Source organism: Papaver somniferum, chromosome 8, assembly GCF_003573695.1.
Source record: "Papaver somniferum cultivar HN1 chromosome 8, ASM357369v1, whole genome shotgun sequence".
Lineage (NCBI taxonomy): Eukaryota > Viridiplantae > Streptophyta > Magnoliopsida > Ranunculales > Papaveraceae > Papaver > Papaver somniferum.
The window spans coordinates 34,714,744-34,735,296 of record NC_039365.1 but is presented as its reverse complement, the minus strand read 5'-3'; positions in this window follow the sequence as shown (position 1 = coordinate 34,735,296).

Sequence of the window (20,553 nt, the reverse complement as noted above, 5' to 3'; positions counted from 1 at the left end):
CCTGAACGTAAAAGAGACGCACTAGGTAGATTTGTTAAAGAGAACCCTAGTAGTTCGAAGCGTCTCGATTACCTTAATCTAGAGAGTCCGACTTTTGAAGAGTCTATTTTTGAAAGTCCGCTTGAGGAGACAATCCCTAATATTCCGATAGTGCCAGAAATGGCAACTTTAAAAGCTTTGTTGAATCCGACTAGGACTACTCGTCTTTCGTGTATTAAGTTAGCTGAAACGGAGGCACCCTATGAACTGAAACCTGGGACCTTACAGATGCTCCCAATATTTTTAGGTAAAGAAAATGAAAACCCCTATTATCATGTCAGGGATTTTAAGGAAATTTGTAGTACTCTAAGAATTAGAGGCTTAGATGATGATGCTTTGAAACTTAGGTTATTCCCATTTTCCCTGAAAGATAAGGCGAAGTCGTGGCTATGTAGTTTGGACTCCGAGTCAATTGAGACATATGAACAACTTACATATGCCTTTTTCAATAAGTTTTTCCCTAGGCACAAAACATCGTCTATTAGGACGCAAATATGCACATTTTCAAAATAAGAGGGAGAATCTTTATATAGGTATTTGGAAAGGTTCAATGATTTATTATCCCAGTGTCCTCATCATGGTTTAGAAAAGGTTAGGCTAGTTCAGATCCTTTATGAGGGTTTAGATTATTCCACAACGACCATGGTTGAGTCTCTATGCACTAGTGGATTTGAAAACCAAAATGTTGATGCGGCGATGGAATTTTTTAATGAAATGGCCAAAAAAACCCAGCAATGGGAAAACAGTAGGGCACCCCAGAAAATAATTCTTTTAAGTATAGGAAACGTTAATAGGGTAGAAGGAGGCTATGAATGCCAAAATTGCTATAGCAAAAAGGTTAGAAGCTTTAGAAGTGGGCCAGACTAGTGGTGGAGTGTAGCCTTTTTGGGAAGGCCAGAATATTGAAGAGCAAGACAATGCTCTTTATAATAACACTAGATTTGATAACCGACAAAAGATTGACCCATATTCAGAAACCTATAATCTTGGTTGGAGAAACCATCTGAACCTTTCGTGGTCTAAGGGCCAGAGTCAAGGTCAGTTTAGTAATTCTAATGCTCCCTCAGGTTTTGGATATACTAAGAATCCTTCAGGACTAGCTCAGTTTCAGAATCAGTCAGATAAGAAAATCCTAAGTTTAGAGGAATCTCTCGCCTTGTTAACTCAGCAAACTGCAAAATTTCAGTTATGCGTAAAACAGAGTCTACAAGCTATTAACAGGATAGGACAAGAAAATAGTTAGGCTATTTCCGAGTTAAAAACCCAGGTTGGTCTGATAAGTGATTCTTTGGGAGAAAAAGGTAAGTTTCCTAGTCAAACACAACCCAACCCTAGAGGAGTTCATGAATTAGGTGCAAAACCATCGAATCAATTGAATGCTGTTAGAACCCTTAGAGTGGTAGAGTTGTAGACAATAAGGTAACCATGCCCGATAGTGAACATACTGTAGTTCACCCCTCAGATCTCACCTCTCAGGACCAGTAGAGAGAGACTGATAAAGTTTCTGATGATGTGAATTCGGTTCCTGAAAGGTCTGATTTTATGCCTAGAGCCCCATTTCCCACTATTATACCAACAAAAAGGATCGAACTTTAATGACATAGTGGAGGTTTTTAAGCAAGTTACCATAAACCTTCCTTATTAGATGCAATTAGGCAAATTCCTGCTTATGCCAAGTTCCTTAAGGATATGTGTACGCGAAAGCGAAAACTTAGCGTCCATAAGAAAGCCTTTTTAGCTAGTCACGTAAGTTCAATCATTCAGAACACCACAACTCCAAAGTACAAAGACCCAGGTTCTCCTACCATTGCTTGCACAATAGGTAACTTCCGGGTAAAAAAGCTTTACTTGACTTAGGAGCCAGTGTGAACTTACTGCCATTCCATGTATACTTACAGCTAGGACTTGGTGAAATGAAACCTACTCAGATGACACTGCAGTTAGCTGATAGGTCTGTTAAAATCCCTCGAGGTGTTATCGAGGATGTTCTTATTGAGGTCGACAAGTTTATTTATCCAGTGGATTTCGTGGTCCTAGATACCCAACCTGTCCCTGACCCAGAGAACCAGATACCTGTGATTTTAGGTCGCCCATTTTTAGCTACGTCTAATGCGATCATTAACTGTCGAAATGGTGTGATGAGTTTATCTTTTGGTAATATGACTATGGAGATGAACATTTTTAATGTCAGTAAGAAACCTCATGAGCTAGATGACACATGTGTTGAAGAGGTGAACATGATAGAAGCCTTAGTTCAGGAGTCATTACCAAACATTTTGTCTGAAGACCCATTAGAAAGTTGTCTATCCCATTTTGGTTTAGATTTTGACGACGATAGCACTATTGAACAGGTGAATGCTCTATTAGATTCTACCCCTGTGTTAGACACTGATAGATGGAAAGCTAGGTTCGAACCGTTACCAGTTTCTGAGACTACCCTAATTCCTTCTTTAGAAGAGCCCCCAAAGTTGGACCTTAAACCACTACCCGATACTCTAAAGTATGTGTTTTTAGGCCCATCTGAGACTTTACCTGTGATTGTAGCTTCCGATTTGGATAGTGATCAGGAAAGTAGGCTAGTAAATGTACTTCAAGACAATAAGGAAGCTTTAGGGTGGACTATAGCAGACATTAAGGGTATAAGTCCTACTGTGTGTATGCATCAGATTCATTTAGAGGAAGACTCCAAACCTTCTAGGGAGATGCAACGTCGACTGAACCCTAACATGAAAGAGGTAGTTCGAAAAGAGGTGCTTAAGTTGTTAGATGCGGGTATTATTTACCCAATTTCAGACAGTAAGTGGGTAGCCCTGTTCAGGTTGTCCCCAAGAAATCAGGTATCACTGTAGTCCAGAATGATAATAATGAATTAATCCCAACCCGAGTGACCACGGGATGGCGTGTTGTATTGACTATAGGAAATTGAACAAGGTCACAAGGAAGGATCACTTTCCCCTTCCTTTTATCGACCAAATGCTAGAGCGATTAGCTGGACATAGTCACTATTGCTTCTTAGATGGCTACTCCGGTTATAATCAGATCGTTATTGCCCCAGAAGACCAAGAGAAAACCACTTTTACCTGTCCCTTTGGTACCTTTGCGTATAGACGCATGCCTTTCGGGCTATGTAATGCCCCTGCAACTTTTCAGCGTTGTATGATGAGCATATTTTCTGATATGGTAGAACGGTTCTTAGAGGTCTTTATGGATGATTTTTCAGTTTGGTTCATCTTTCGATGAGTGCTTGCATCATTTGACATTAGTGTTGACTAGGTGTAAGGAAAAAAATTAGTGCTTAATTGGGAAAAATGCCATTTCATGGTTAAATCAGGAATTGTGTTAGGGCACGTCATCTCTTCAAAGGGTATAGAGGTAGACAAAGCCAAAGTTGACCTTATTAAGACTTTACAGGTCCCAAAAACCGTAAAAGATATTAGGTCATTCCTAGGGCATGCAGGTTTTTACCGTCGATTCATTAAGGATTTTAGCTTGATTTCTAGACCTCTTTGCAATTTGCTTGCAAAAGATGTTAAGTTTGTCTTTGATGATGCTTGTTTAGAGGCTTTTGAGAAGCTTAAAACTTTACTCACTACGCCCCGATAGTCCAGGCACCTAACTGGAACCTACCCTTTGAGATTATGTGTGATCTTCAGATTATGCTATAGGCGTCGTTTTAGGACAACGAGAAAACAAATTACTTCATGTGATTTATTATGCTAGCAAAACTCTGAATGATGCCCAAATGAACTACACAACTACCGAGAAGGAACTTTTAGCCATCGTGTTTGCCTTGGATAAGTTTAGGTCCTACCTATTAGGTTCTAAGATCATAATCTATACTGATCATGCTGCTTTGAAATACCTTTTATCTAAGAAGGATACCAAACCTAGATTGATTAGATGGATCCTTTGTTACAGAATTTTTCCAGACATTAGAGACAAAAAGGGTGCAGAAATGTAGTAGCAGACCACTTGTCTAGGCTAGTTGTTAGTTCCCCTATGATTCCCTTCCTATAAGGGATAGTTTTCCTGATGAACAATTGTTCTCTGTTTCCCAATCACCTTGGTATGCAAATATAGTGAATTATCTTGTTACTGGTCGAACCCTCAACATTGGGGTAAGCAAGATCGTTCTAGGTTTTTAGCCGAGGTTAAGCATTTCTTTTGGGACGATCCTTATGTTTAAGTATTGTCCGGACCAGATTATTAGGAGATGTGTATCTGAGAGTGACCAGTCTAGTATTATCTCCTTTTGTCATGAACATGCATGTGGGGGTCATTTTAGTGCTAAGAAGACTGCTGCTAAGATTTTGCAGTGTGGATTTTACTGGCCTTCGTTGTTTAAAGATTCCATAGTCATTGTGTTTCTTGTGAGCGTTGCCAGAAGTTAGGAACCATTTCCCGTAGAAATATGATGCCTTTGAACCCTATTTTAGTGATTGAGGTCTTTGATGTGTGGGGCATTGATTTTATGGGTCCATTTCCTATTTCGTTTGGTTATCTTTACATACTTGTCGCTGTAGACTATGTGTCTAAGTGGGTTGAGGCGGTTCCGTGTAAACGAATGACCACAGGGTCGTAGTCCAGTTTTTGAAAGAGAATATACTTACACGTTTGGTACCGCGAGCTATAATTAGTGATGGAGGTTCACACTTTTGTAATAGACCGTTTGCTCTTTTAATGAAACAATACGGTATTACCCACAAAGTAGCAACCCCATATCACCCTCAGACTAGTGGTCAGGTAGAGGTTTCCAATAGGGAAATTAACGTATTTAGAGAAAACAGTTAATCCAAATAGGAAAGACTGGTCGTCGAGGCTTACTGATGCCTTATGGGCTTACCGTACTGCGTTTAAGACACCCATTGGAATGTCACCTTATCGTTTAGTGTTTGGAAAGGCATGTCACCTGCCTGTTGAGTTAGAGCATCGAGCCTATTGGGCTATTAAGAACTTAAACTTTTCACTTGACAAGGCAGGAGCTCACAAAAAACTCCAGCTCAATGAGTTGGACGAGATTCGTAGAGATGCATACGATAGTGCTAAGGAGTATAAGAACAAAATGAAACTTGTGCATGATAGGAATATTTTACGAAAGTCATTTTCTCCAGGTCAAAAAGTTCTTCTGTATGACACTCGTTTGCATCTATTCCCCGGGAAGTTGCGCTCTCGGTGGACCGGTCCTTTTGTGGTCCGTACTGTTTTTCCTCATGGCGCTGTTGAGATTGAGACACCAGATGGTAGTAGTTCTTCGAAGGTTAACGGTCAGCGATTGAAGCCCTTTTTAGAGCCTTTTCCTACAGGTGATGTTGAGGAGGTCCCTCTGGAGGACCCTGTTTACCTTGATTGACCATCGAGGCGTTTTGTATGTTGTATATTTTTGTAGGTTTTTGGTTACACTTCACCCAGGTACTATCTTTCCGACTTCTCTCTTTACTATTTCCTCATGTTACTTATATTTTGGTATGTTCTTTATTAGAAACATTGAGGACAATGTTAGATTTAAGTTTGGGGGTGGGGTAGAACTTTTTGTTACCTTTTCGTTGCAATAAATAAACTCCAGAGCCTAGAAATTTATCCCTATTAAGGATGGCACTAACCAATCTAAGTGGATGGAAGCATTTTGGTTGTAGGAGTTGAGGAACCAATCTGACTAGATGGCAACATCTAAAGAGTCTATTCATAAAAGCACAGAGCTCAGGTGTTAGAAATAACATGATAGTTTCACCATATCTCGTTGAGTCCTTTTCACTTCTGTTTTTATTTTATTTTGTTTTTAAACTATGTTTCTCTAAGTGATTAGGTGGGGCTCACGATTCAAGTTGTTACCAATGCTAGGGTGAATTAGAGTGATTGAGATACAAAAAAAAAAAAGAGACCAAGACCAACGGAATAAATTCAATAAAGTCGACCACTGGAACCCTTGTATATGCCATGTGTTGACCTAGAGTTAGGATTATCAATCACTGGTTCCCTTGTATATGCCAGTGTGTTGATATTAGTCAGACTAGTATCTCAGTCCATTAGGATAGGTTCATTTTGGCGGAGGCCTTCAGACAGATATGAGAAACACCGTTCACCTAGTAAACATCAAAACCATCTATGTTTTCTCTATATCCATCTTCTTGATCTATCCATGTGATTAGTTTTGACTCCGGATATTGATGTCCATAGTGCGACTATCTGAGTAGAGCTCTGTCACTTATATATGAATTTTAGTATGCTTGAGTGCAAACTCGTGTACAACAATTGGAATTTCGCATCAGGGTACTTCCTCCTGTAGTCAATAAGTATGCCAACCAAGGAGATTCTTTAGTGCCTTCCAAGGTTCTGTGTAGATAGCTAGGGTCTGGAGTAAAGGTTTTGTGGGTATACCTCTGGTAAGCCCTCCCGAGACTATAACTCGGCCACTAGGGACACCTAGGGGTTCAAAGGATTATTGCATACGCTAAATGCAATCGATGATGCCTGCGACAGTGAGTTAGGATTTTATTTTATTTTTGCTCGAAGACTAGCAAATAATAGGTTTGGGGGTATTTGATAAACACATTTTTGTGTCTAATTTGTCTCGATTCTATATATTGTTAGAGCTCATTTTTGTACTTATTATGGTGTTTTATGTGTGTGTAGGTATTTTTGGCCAATAAACATTTTTGGAAAAATCGGTTCAAAAATTTGTCTAAAGCACCTAGAGGAAATGATATTGGCACCCACAGATTGGATAAGGGGCACCCCATGGCACCCCCAAGAGAGATGCTATCTACACCCCTACTCTGGATATGGGGCACCCTTTATCTTCACCAGAATTTTGGCAGGAAAAACTGAATTCAAATTCAGTTTTGCAGCGGAATTTTCAGGCGAGATTTTGCTGGAGTTTTGGCCGGATTCAATGGGCTCTTTGGATTGGATATATCCTGTTATGACTAAACAGGGCTGGTAGGTGAGATTGGATCGAATAAGTTGGGCTAGATAAGCCGGAAGAAGAAATCAGAGGTGTGGAGTTTCACGGGACTGTTGAGATTTCGTGAATCGGATTTGGAGTGATTCAGCTGCATATTTTTGTTGGGCTGGACTTCTTAAATCATAACAGGGTTGGTGTGTATGTTTGGATCAAGTATTTTGGGCTGAAAAACCATGTTGGAGCGAAACAGAGGAGATGGATGTTTATCGAAGTTTTGTTGATGACTAGGAGGAGATTTAGTCGGAGTTTGACGTGGAGATGGATTGGAATTTAGTTGATGAGTCAAAACAGGATTGGTATGAGCTTTAGATTCGATAAAACAGTGACAAATCTTCGGTTTGAGCGAAACAGGGAAGTGAAATTATTATCGGACTTTCTGGTTATATATATGGGAGTTGGCGAGATTCTGTAGAGGTTAACTATATTTGGGACTCTATCTTACCTTATTTGAGAAGTTTACAACTCACAGAACCTCGTAGAGAAGTTTGGCAGGGAAAGAAATCTCGAGACTTGAGGTGGAGGAAAGTTAAGAATAGCCGAAGATTTCTTGAAGTTCAATCGACCTGTGGGCTATAAAAGGAGTTGGGATAGCTCATAGAAGACCTACGTACACTTTGGGGAAGTTTAGAACATAGCAGAGCATAAAAACACCAAGTTGCAGAGATACAGGTGAGAGGAAGAAGAAGAACAACAATAAGAGACAGTCGCAGAATCCGTGGCCTTTTCTTTCAAATTCAATCACTTTGTCACAATTTCTGTAACAATTATTCAGAGTTCGCAACACGTTGTTTTATACCTTCTGTGTTAGGGCGCCTTGTAACAGTGGTTCGTAACAAGGCGCCTTGTTACGAACACGCCTTTTCTGTGTTAGGGCGCCTTGTAACAGTGGTTCGTAACAATAATATCCGTTACAAACACGTTGTTTTATACCTTCTCTTATTTTTAATCAACTTTTGAGTAACACACATGTATTTTGAGCAAGTGGTTAATATGAGGAGCTAAACCCCATTTCTGAGGCGATAGAGGAAGCTATTTTTCCAACAAAAAGTGGTATATTCTTATTTATTTATTTATTTATCGCAATTATTTTTATGATTGTTTTTCCTTGAGTGAAAACTGTTTGAATGATTCTTGTTAAGCAATTGTTATTTCTTTTGATAGAGCATGCTTGGACCTAGGTTTTTGATGTTCTATGCTTCGGATTTACACTTGTTATTTTGAGAATCTACATTTTGCAATAGTTTAGAATCAAATTGAACGAAAAAATTGCATGAATATAAATATTGGATTAAATAAGTTTGAACTTGGAAAATAGTGGAATCTTAGCCTCAGTGTTCTTTTAATATTGATATCAAATTTGATTGAGTTTACTATAATTTTTAGTGAGTTTTCTATTTTAATATTAGAATTTAAGTCTAATTAATATCCTTCGCAAGTTTGAGAATCGAACCACTTTTACCACTATCTACAAATCACATCAGTTGTACAATGATCAACATAAGATGCATTATGGATCCTCAGAGTAACACATAAAATATGGATCAGGGATGATCAATACTGCGGAATACACAAGGATTCATTCTATTTTCCATCACTATTTGCATAACAATATTTAATAGACATAATCCTTGAAAACAAAAGATTTTAACCTATGTTCCATCAAATATTTGAAATATAGGCTTAACTTTTGTATTTTTTCAAAAGTACATTCATTCTTTTATCAATACGTGAATGTCGCTCACGAACGACTTTACTTTTGACAAAGTATGGGACAAACATAGTTCACGGTCGTAAATCCCAATATCCCATAACAACTTGCAATATAACAAATCATAAAGATTAATACTGCAAAAACATCATCTTCCAAATAGTTTTTAGAATTTGAACCAATAAATCTAAAAACATGAAGATGAAAACGTTGGACATAGCTATGTGTAATCACAATAATTGCTATTCCAAACTCTAAGTAATCCTTCTTAAAAACAAGAATAAATTCTCATAAGAAGTTTTCTAGGAATCAAGACAAACTCGTAATGCACATATAAGATGATTTGTCCTTAGAGAGTAGAATCAATCTTTTTCGCCCGGATTTATACTAAGAATAGCTAGCAAAGGCGTATAAAAATATTTTCAAAGAAGAACGTACAAAGTCATTAACGACCATGCACCATAGTTATCATAAAATGATTGTGAACATTTAAGAATCCCATAGTAATGCGTACTACTGCCCATTCTTGAACTTCCTTCTTTGTGATTCACTAACAACATTCTTGTAAAAACTACAAATGAGCTTAGAAGAGTAGTACTCCAAGAATCCAGGTGACCAAGTTCAAGAGAAGTGGAACAAGTGCAACGAAACGGAGCAAAATACTCAAAAACAAGAGTCAGGACAAATACCAATCTTAACTCATCCAAATTCAAGGTTTCTCATCTCCATTTTGAAGAGAATTCAAATAGGAAGAGAGTTCAAATAGAATTAGGTCAATAAGAGTTCGGACGAAGAAGTTACGGCCAAAAACTTTTTACCGATATCGACGTCAAGTATGCATACGGGTTTGCAAACGAATTTTCGTATCCTGAAGAAGTATGCAAACGGGGTTTGCGAAGTTAAACCCATGGATTTTGGTTTTAAATGATGTTATGCATACTTTGTATGTGTACCATGAAGTCCAAACTCCCGAACTAATGTTTCCAAACCTAAACATTTAAGAACCTTAAACACAGATCAAGTTAGGTAGAAATGAACGATAATCAAGGTACATGGATCATTATACTCAAACAAGTAATAAAAACATAAAACTTGCTCAAGTTTATAGACATACCTTTTTACAAAAGTCCAATTGAATTCTACAGCCTTACCGAATATAATCTGTGTGACCCAGTTGTTGTGCTTCCCTCACCGTATACATAGCAGGGCATTTCTTGGTGAGGATGCACTTTCAACACCAAAAAGTTGTGTTGAGGTGAACAATGTCTTGCTCACCATGGCACCAAGAAAGAGTTTATTTCCAACAACTCTTAAATCTTGTAGTGTTGAGAATCACCCAAGGAACTGTTTTTATAGGTCTATCAAAGAACTTCGAGAGAACCCAAAAAGATTTGTGTTTCTGATTTCTTGATTTCCAACTCATAAAAAACAGTTTCTGCAGATAGTTTTTAGTACCGAGAAGGGAAACTCTTTTGATAAAAAGAGACGTCCTAGATTCATCATAAAAGAAGATAACACTACTATCTTGATAGGAAGTATCAGGAATTGAGCAATGAATCAATTCATGCTTTGAGGTGATACACTCAGACGACTGAGATTTAAACTCCTCTTGTAATTCGTTTAGTTTATCACAACTAATTGGATTATGTAGAGGAGGAGCATTGCTCTCATTGATTAGTAAATCAATATCAACCTCAACATGAATATTATTCATCATAACTTGATTTAGCCTATCAAGAGATTCTTGATCTTTCTGGAGGTATAACTCAACATCAAGAGATAAGCTCTCAAGCTTCTTTTCAAGCCCTGTAAACAATTCAAGGGATTTTAAACCTGGTGGAGGTTTAAATAGAATATCTTCTACAGATTTTATTAAATCAGTCATGGGAGAGAATTCTGAAATCCCTGGATCTGGTGGTGCATTTATTGAGATAACACTACTGTCCATAGAGTTAGATCGCTACAAACACATACTTGTAAGGTCTTAAACGTGTTTTCCTGCTCTGATACCAATTGAAAAAGTGTGGGTCTAACAACACCACCCAATATTTCGCTTAGCAATCTGTATGGAATAACTCCGAAATACTTTCTAGAGCATCAACTAGAAATTCATACTCAATCTAGGTAAAAGTATCTCTAGGGGCTAATATCTCTCTCTTGTTTTGATTTACTCGAGCTAATAGAAATCAGCGAGTCTTTAATCAAAGACAAGGATAACTTGGATGGTACCAAAGACCAATATCCAAGGATCAATCAATTTAAATCAACAACCAAAGGTTGGATATTCTAATTGATGATCTGAAACGCACAACCTGTATTATTTAAATTATAAAGATAAGCAATATAATGCGGAAATAGAAATAACACAGACACTAGAATTTTGTTAACGAGGAAACCGCAAATGCAGAAAAAGATAAGCAAAGGTTGGATATTCTAATTGATGATATACAACGCACAACCTGTATTATTTCAATTATAAAGATAAGCAATATAATGCGGAAATATAAATAACATAGACACCATAATTTTGTTAACGAGGAAACCGCAAATGCAGAAAAACCTCGGGACCTAGTCCAGATTGAACACACACTGTAGTAAGCCGCTACAGACACTAGCCTACTCCAAGCTAACTTCGCACTGGACTGTAGTTGAACCCCAATCAGTGTCCCACTGATCCAAGTGTTGATGGTGGATTTTCAACAAAGGTCAAAACCGTAAAATCATGATACTGCATGTTTCTGACATGGCTTTAGGAATCCATGTGACGATTCATGTTTTACGAAGTATGATGCATATGTCGCTCGAAAGGCCTCTCCGGAGCGTTCGACACCGGGCATGTCATCATAGCATCTATGTAGAATAACGTAATTGGGCGGTTCTCCGTAAGATTGAGAGCTTAACGCCTTCAGGATGTCGGTGACACTCACTGCTCCCTGAATAAATAGAGGAATTCGCCTCTACATAGAAGAACGATTGGGCGGTTATCCGTAATATTACGAGCAATAACGCCTTCAGGAGGCCGGTGACACTCACTGTTCCTTGACTATGTAGAGTGTCCGTGTATAGGCTCAGGCGGTCCTCCATACATGAAATGTTGAGAGGGAAAAACGTCTTCGGGACATTGGCAATACTCGCTGATTCACTGACTATACGCAAGAGATTAAATTCTATGTCATATTCACCACTGAATTTCTAGAAGATAATCTATCTTATCTCATTACTCCTATTTCATGATCGAAATGGTAATAAATAAATGTATTACTCCGATTTCATGATCGAATCCGCGGATGAACTCATGAAATGGTAATAGATATTACTCCGATTTCATGGTCGAACCCACGGCTGGTCTCATGAAATGGTAATATCACCACTTATTTTATTACTCCGATTTCATGGTAGAATCCACGATCCCATGGAATGGTAATACCTATTTTTTTATTCCGAATTCAGGGTCAAATCCACGGGTGATCCTATGGATTGATAATAAAAAACTACTCACTTTTATTACTCAGTTTCATGAATCATTCTCCATTGAATTTCATAAATTAGTGATAAATACTCAACAATCGGGCATCTGGACCACCACTGAGTAAGCCCCATAAAATGGTGCAAGTGTACTCGACAATGATGCATGACTGAGCACCCGGATGCACAAACGAGTATTCAAAAATATGGAAAACGAGGAATCCTACACAAAACAGGAGAGATAAACAAATAATAAAAATAAAATAATGGAGAGGGCCCCATGGGCCGAGCCCACTGGACGGCCGGCCGTGGCCGGTCCCATGCCTCTCCCATTATTTTTCTTATTTTATCATTTTCATGAACTCATGGAAACTCCCTCATCCAAGCAACTTTCCTTGTTTGATCAAAACTCACGGTTTCTCCATATTTTGATGAACTCATGGAAAATAATATAAAATTAGGGAAAGGTGTGCGGGACCGGGCAACACAGTCGGCTGGCCATGCCCAAGCCGTGGCCGGTCCCATACCTTGCAAACCCTAACTTTTCATAATTATTATTTCCCTCAACTCATGAAACTCCCTTGTTTCAACAAAAACTCATGGATTCTCCATAACTTCAAGGATTCATGAAGAATAATATTATAAAATACGGAAAGGTGTGTGGGACCGGACGGCCATGCCCAGGCCGTGTCCGATCCCACAACTTGCAAACCCTAACTTTTCATAATTATTATTTTCCTCAATTCATGAAACTCCTGAGTTTGAGCAAATTTCATGATTTCTTCATATTTTCTCATATATTGCTCAAATCACGAAAACCAAAAGCCAATATGGTCACATGACTGGCTAGCCTTTCACGACAATTTTTAATATTAAAACACTTTTATTTTAATATTTTCAAAATATTGATGAATTGAGCATACATGCTCATTCTAACAAAAATCAATAATTTCAGTCAAGATGAAACTCTTCTGAAAATTCACAATGTTGCTCGAACGCACATCAGAAAATACTGAAACTCTCAGTACGGAGACACGGACACCACGACAACACGTGCATGCCTTCATGGCCGACCAGAGTCATCCCTAGGGCTTGCACAAAGCCGGTCCCACACGTTTTCATAATTCTGACCTAATTTGCTTAATTGCTCATATTAGGCCCAAACTCTCTCCAACCAACCTGGGAATTGCTCAAACGGCCAACAATTGGTCACGTGACCACCAAGAGACGGTACCATGGCCTCTTGGTCAGTCCCCATCTCTCATACCTAGGTTTCATCACCTAATGATGAACCTAGCAATTTTTCAGTAAAATGATGAAACCGGCATTTTATCATTCTTTCACCAACTCTCAAACTGAGAACCTGTGCGTGCTCACTCGAGCACCGGGCACCACATGGACGCCCATCATCTCATGTGGTCGTTCCCTCTATCACTGGTAACCTATTTTCAGCGATTCATCAACTGTGATATGAAATTAGGGTTTCAAATAAATGTTCTACGAATCATCATTCTGAGCAAGATTCAAGAACTAATGGATTTGTATTAATTCAGCAACTAACATATGAATTAATCATATAATATTCGGTATTCTACCAATATTGTAATATTTTATTGGGTCACGCCACCAATAAATATTTCGTCGAATCGAGCAATACTTGCTCAGTTGCTAAAATATTGTTCAGTTTTCAATATTTAATAATTTATCAGTAATTTGTCGAATTGAGTAACACTTGCTCAATTGCACGTCAAATTATCAACATTCAGTATTTTGTCGAATTCAGCAATACTTGCTCAGTTGCACGTCAAAATTATCAATTTGTTGAATTGAGCAATACTTGCTCAGTTGCTTGTCAAATTCCCAATATTCAACAATTCGTCGAATTGAGCAATACTTGGTCAGTCGTTCAACGGGTCAGTAATTCATCACTGAACTTACAATATTGACACCATTTCAGAGAACTACATGTTCGATCCTTGAATCGCTGAGCATTTATCACGTATGCTCGATTTAACAAAACATAGACTCACTGTCTAATCAGTCAACATTTGACTAACTAAATACACGCCTGCCACTCAGACTCCAAGATTCGTGAGACATCAATCACGTCAAATTGGGGGATAACAACTAGGGTTTTGGTCTGGCGGCCTACAACACGTGGATTCATCCACAATGAGAAATGTGAGTAAGTCGTGTCAACTGTTGGAGGAGTTAGCAAAGTAGTGGGTAAATGATCAACCCAGTCTCTGCACGACCTGGAACTGGTTGTACCACGATCTCCCAGTTTCGCACTCTTTCACTCAAGAAACCATCACACTTACAGGGATCAAGGTGTTCACAACTCTGACAATAAAAATAAGTCTCTGAATCCATGATTGAGGAGAAAAAACAATGAATGTTCATCAGCTATCAGCAATTGTCAACACAAAATTTCTCGAGTAAGTACTCTCAAGAATTCATCAATCCATCAGAACTTATTCGAACTTACCAACACACTCACAATCCTTGATCATCATTGATCCCACACAATTCTCATCTTCCCTCCTACAGATAAAACCATTTCCCTCTTTGCGACCGAATTGACTCTGGAACGGCCATTGTCTTGGTTTAGGCAGGAGTCATACAGATTGATTTCCCGAATCTAAGCACCCCCTTTGCAGCGGTGCATCTGAGTGAGGATAAACATTTTTCTCGGTTGAGGAGTCTCGACTCACGCTTGGCTCTTTGCTTCCCTAAAAACCAGCAAATCGTTTTTCCCCATCCACACCAAGGTGCAGTTGTACTCCATACGCCTCTGATCTCAGCAGGATACTGCGCACTTGATTCCCTCAGCTGATCTCACCCACAACTAAGAGTTGCTACGACCCAAAGTCGAAAATTGATAATAAACAAATCTATCTCACACAAACAAGTCTATCAAAGGATCAATCTGTCTCCCACAGATAAACCCTAAAAGGTTTTGTTCCGTCTTCTGATAATAATCAAGGTGAACAGGAACCAATTGATAATTCGGTCTTATATTCCCGAAGAACAACCTAGAGTTATTAATCACCTCACAACAATCTTAATCTTATGGTAGCGAAACAAGATGTTGCAGAATCACAAACAATGAGACGACGATGTTTGTGATTACTTTTTATATCTTGCCTATCGGAGATATCAATCTCAATCCAATCAATCTGATTGTACTCGTATGATAGAAGATGCGAGATCAGATCACACAACTATGATAAAAGTAGTATCGGTATGGCTTCACAATCCAAGTGAAATCTTTAAGTCATTAACCTGGTTTTAGAAGAAGAAAACCAAAGGTTAAAGGAGAATCGACTCTAGCACGCAAACTGGTATCACACGTAAGGTGTGGGGATTAGTTTTGCACAATACTAGATGTTTCCTTTATATAGTCTTTCAAATCAGGGTTTGCAATCAATGTTAGCTTATTAACAAAGCATTCAATATTCACCGTTAAATGAAAACCTGGTTTAGATTCAAGCTAATTTTTCTCAACCGTTAGATCCAAAACTTAGATTGTTACACACACTTGACAATGCACACATCTAGGTTTGTTAACTGTACCTAAACGTATGCACTTGTTGGTTCAACAATAGTTAACCAAAAGGTTATCCATATGAGCATTTCATATCAACCACGTCCTTTTTCACCATAACTAGTTCAAATGACTTCAAATGAACTAGTTAGAGAGTTTTTCAATTGCAAGTAAATCTTATGTACTACACAAGACACAAGTGAAGCAAAGATGATTTGATTCACTTGAATTGTTTCATGAACTTTTATATCCATGGTTTGCAAACTGCAATCCTTAGTCTTTTTAAGTTTAAGTTCAGAAATGATCTTCAGATATATAACCTTCTCAAGTTCATAGACTAGGTTCGCAGACTTAAGTTACCAGGCAGAGTTTACAAACTCCAGCAAAAAATTCTCGGGTATGGGAACTTCGCCGGTTCGCTGACTGAGTTCACGGACTTAGCTTCACGCAAGTAGTTTGTCAACTCTAGCAGAAATTCTCGGGTTTGAGAACTTCGGCAGTTCGCGGACTTGGCTCACTCCATTCTTCTGGTTCTCTTGATCAACAAAGTTCGCAAACTTTGGTTCAAGGAATAGGACTTATACATAAATGTGTTTCCACAACAATGCTTATGTCCACCATTGATTATGTAATCTAAACTCTTATTTCAATCATTGAAACATTCTTAGAGGATGTTATATAGTTGTTACACCATTTCTCGTCAAAGCAATTTTCAAGATGATTTAAACATATCATGAATTTCGTCACATGGTAAATATAAACTTAATCGAAGCGAAAAGCTTACCAACACATATTTCGAGATATAGATAGGCGAGGTATACTCGGCTTGAAATACAAAATGTGTATAATCCAAGTCAATATATATAGCATACGACTTCTTGTCTCAAGGAGTAGGAGATAGAGTAGATAAACTTTTGAGTGATAGATAAGTTCAAGTCTTCACATACCTTTTTGTCGAGAAGTTCCACCGATTCCTTGAGTAGTTCTTCTACTTGTATGATGAATCGCCATGAAGTATTTGAGCTCAACTACACTTTCTATCCTGGTCCGAGACTTAGCTATACTAGACTAGAAATCAAGACTTATAGTTTTGATCACTAACATTGAGAAACATGCTTGAGATAGCAACGTATGCGAGTTCGACCGAGCAATGCTCTAACAATCTCCCCCTTTGTCAATTTTAGTGACAAAAATATCGATACATATGGAATACAAAAAAGATAAATAAACTTTAGTAGATCTTATTCCACATGTCTAATCTTCAACATTCCTCGAAATCTTCGTCACTTCCAGGTACTCCAATGATCCCAAAGGTTGTAAGTTTAGCATCACCACTGTTGAAGATCCGTAGCTATAACAATGAGAAAAATAGTTCTCGATCATTGTTATACAGTGTCATAGTATTATTACACAACGTCAAAGTTCAATTGTATCACAACTTCAACAATAATACTGCGGTGATATGTATCACTCCTTCTTAGTCAATACTCCATCTCACATGGAAACCGCTCCCCCTTACGTAATGATCCGAAAACCATATGTATTTGTAGTATAAACTACATATTAATTCTCCTCCTTTTTGTCAATAAAAAGGTACAAGAACGGGATCATAATGAAATTTCCGAGAGAGACATTTCATGAAAAAAGGAAAAAAATACATACCAACTAATTTAGATGCAATCAAAAAGCCGAAGATAAATGCATTCATCAAGGAGTTTAAGGATACAAGATAACCCCTCTAAAATTCCACAGCCGCACACCCCTCAAGATATGACCATTAAGCACAAGTTCAAAAGAACTCTCCCCCATTTGATGTCATTCCCGAAAGAACAACAAGAGCGACCTTAATTTCAAAAGAAAAGAAGGATTTTATTGGACACCAAAAATCATGAGAACGATTTTCTATATCCAAAAAACTCAATCAAATTAATCACAAGTAAACCCATGATTAATTTAATCGGAATACACAATCAAATTAAACACAGGAGGTGATCAATTCAATTGATTATGCTCAACATAAGAGAACTTATGGAGACACTAAAAAACTCAACTAGATTAATTACAAGAGAACACATAATTAATCTACTTGGAGAACATAACCAAACTAATTACAAAATAATCAATTTAATTGTCATTTGTTTTGCTCGACATACGAAAAATTTCGGAGCAATAACTAAATAACCAAACAAGATGATTAATTTAGTTCAATATGCTCGACATAACATATCTCACGGAACACCAAATAAGCTAATAAATAAACTTGGTTGTATAGTGCTCAAAATAAGATGCATGACGGAGCCTCACAGTATTACATAAATATGGATCAGGGATGATCAATACCGCAGAATACACAAGGATGCATTCTATTTTCCATCACTATTTGCATAACGATATTTAATAGACATAATCCTTGAAAACTAAAGATTTTACCCTATCTCCATCAAATATTTGACAATATAGGCTTAATTTTTTATTTGTCAGAAGTCCATTCATTCTTTTATCAATACACGAATACCGATCACGAACGACTTTACTTTTGACAAAGTATATGACAAACATGGTTCACGGTCGTAAACCCAATATCCCATAACAAATTGCAATATAACAAATCATAAAGATTAACTGCAAAAACATCATCTTCCAAATAGTTTTTATAATTTAAACCAATAAATCTAAAAACATGAAGATGAAAACGTTGGACACAGCTATGTGTAATCAAAATAACTATTATTCCAAACTCTAGTAATCCTTCTCAAAAACAAGAATAAATTTTCATAAGAAGTTTCCTAGGCATAAAGACAAACTCGTAATGCACATATAAGATGATTTGTCCTTAGAGAGTAGAATCAATCTTTTTCGCCCGGATTTATACTAGGAATAGCTATCAAAGGCGTATAAAAATATTTTCAAAGAAGAACATACAAAGTCATTAACGACCATGCACCATAGTTCTCATAAAATGATTGTGAACATTCAAGAATCCCATAGTAATGCGTACTACTGCCCATTCTTGAACTTCCTTCTTTGTGATTCACCACCAACATTCTTGTAAAAGCTACAAATGAGCTTATAAGAGTATTACTCCAAGAATCCAAGTGACCAAGTTCAAGAGAAGTGGAACAAGTGCAACGAAACGGAGCAAAATACTCAAAAACAAGAGTCAGGACAAATACCAATCTTAACTCATCCAAATTCAAGATTTCTCATCTCCATTTTGAAGAGAATTCAAAGAGGAAGAGAGTTCAAATATAATTAGGTCAATACAAGTTCGGCGCGAAGAAGTTATGGCCAAAATAAATTTACTGAATATCGACGTCAACATGCATACGGGTTTGCAAATGAATTTTCGTATCCTGGAGTAGTATGCAGACGGGGTTTTCAAACTTAAACCCCTGGATTTTGGTTTTAAAAGATGTTATGCATACTTGGTATGTGTACCATGAAGTCCAAACATCCCAAACTAATGTTTCCAAACCTAAACATTTAAGAACCTTAAATACAGATCAAGTTAGGTAGAAATGAACGATAATCAAGGTACATGGATCATTATAAGTACTCAAACAAGTAATAAAAACATAAAACTTGCTCAAGTTTATAGACATGCCTTTTTAGAAAAGTCCAATTGAATTCTACAGCCTTACCGAATATAATCTGTGCGCCCCAGTTGTTGTGCTTCCCTCACCGTATACATAGCAGGGCATTTCTTTGTGAGGATGCACTTTCAACACCAAAAAGTTGTGTTGAGGTGAACAATGTATTGCTCACTATGGCACCAAGAAAGAGTTTCTTTTCAACAACTCTTAAATCTTGTAGTGTTGAGAAACACCCAAGGAACTGTTTTTATAAGTCTATCAAAAAATTTCGAGAGAACCCAAAAAGATTTGTGTTTCTGATTTCTTGAGTTCCAACTTATAAAAAACAGTTTCTGCAGATAGTTTTTAGTATTGCGAAGGGAAACTCTTTTGATAAAAAAAAACGTCCTAGATTCTTCATAAAAGAAGACAATACTACTATTTTGATAGGAAGTATCAGGAATTGAGCAATGAATCAATTCATGCTTTGAGGTGATACACTCATATGACTGAGATTTAAACTTCTCTTTTAATTCGTTTAGTTTATCATAACTAATTGGATTACGCAGAGGAGGAGCATTGCTCTCACTGATTAGTAAATTAATATCAACCTCAACATGAATATTATTCATCATAACTTCATTTAGCCTGTCAAGAGATTCTTGCTCTTTCTGGAGGTATAACTCAACATCAAGAGATAAGATCTCAAGCTTCTTTTCAATCCCTGAAAACACTTCAAGGGATTTTAAGGTTTAGATAGAATTTCTTCTACAGATTTCATTAAATCAGTCATGGAAGAGAATTCTGAAATCCCTGGATCTTGTGGTGCATTTATTGAGATAACACTACTGTCCATAGAGTCAGATCGCTACAAACACAGACTTGTAAGGTCTTAAACGTGTTTTCCTGCTCTGATACCAATTGAAAAAGCGGGGGTCTAACAACACCACCCAATATTTTGCTTACCAATCTGTATGGAATAACTCCGAAATACTTTATAGAGAATAAACTAGAAAGTCAGACTCAATCTAAGTAAAAGTATCTCAAGGAGTTAATATCTCTCTCTTGTTTTGATTTACTCGAGTTAATAGAAATCAACGAGTCTTTAATCAAACACAATGAATAACTTGGTTGGTACCAAAGACCAATACCCAAGGTTCAATCAATTTAAATCAACAACCAAAGGTTGGATATTCTAATTGATGATCTACAATGCACAACCTGTATTATTTCAATTATAAAGATAAATTATATAATGCGG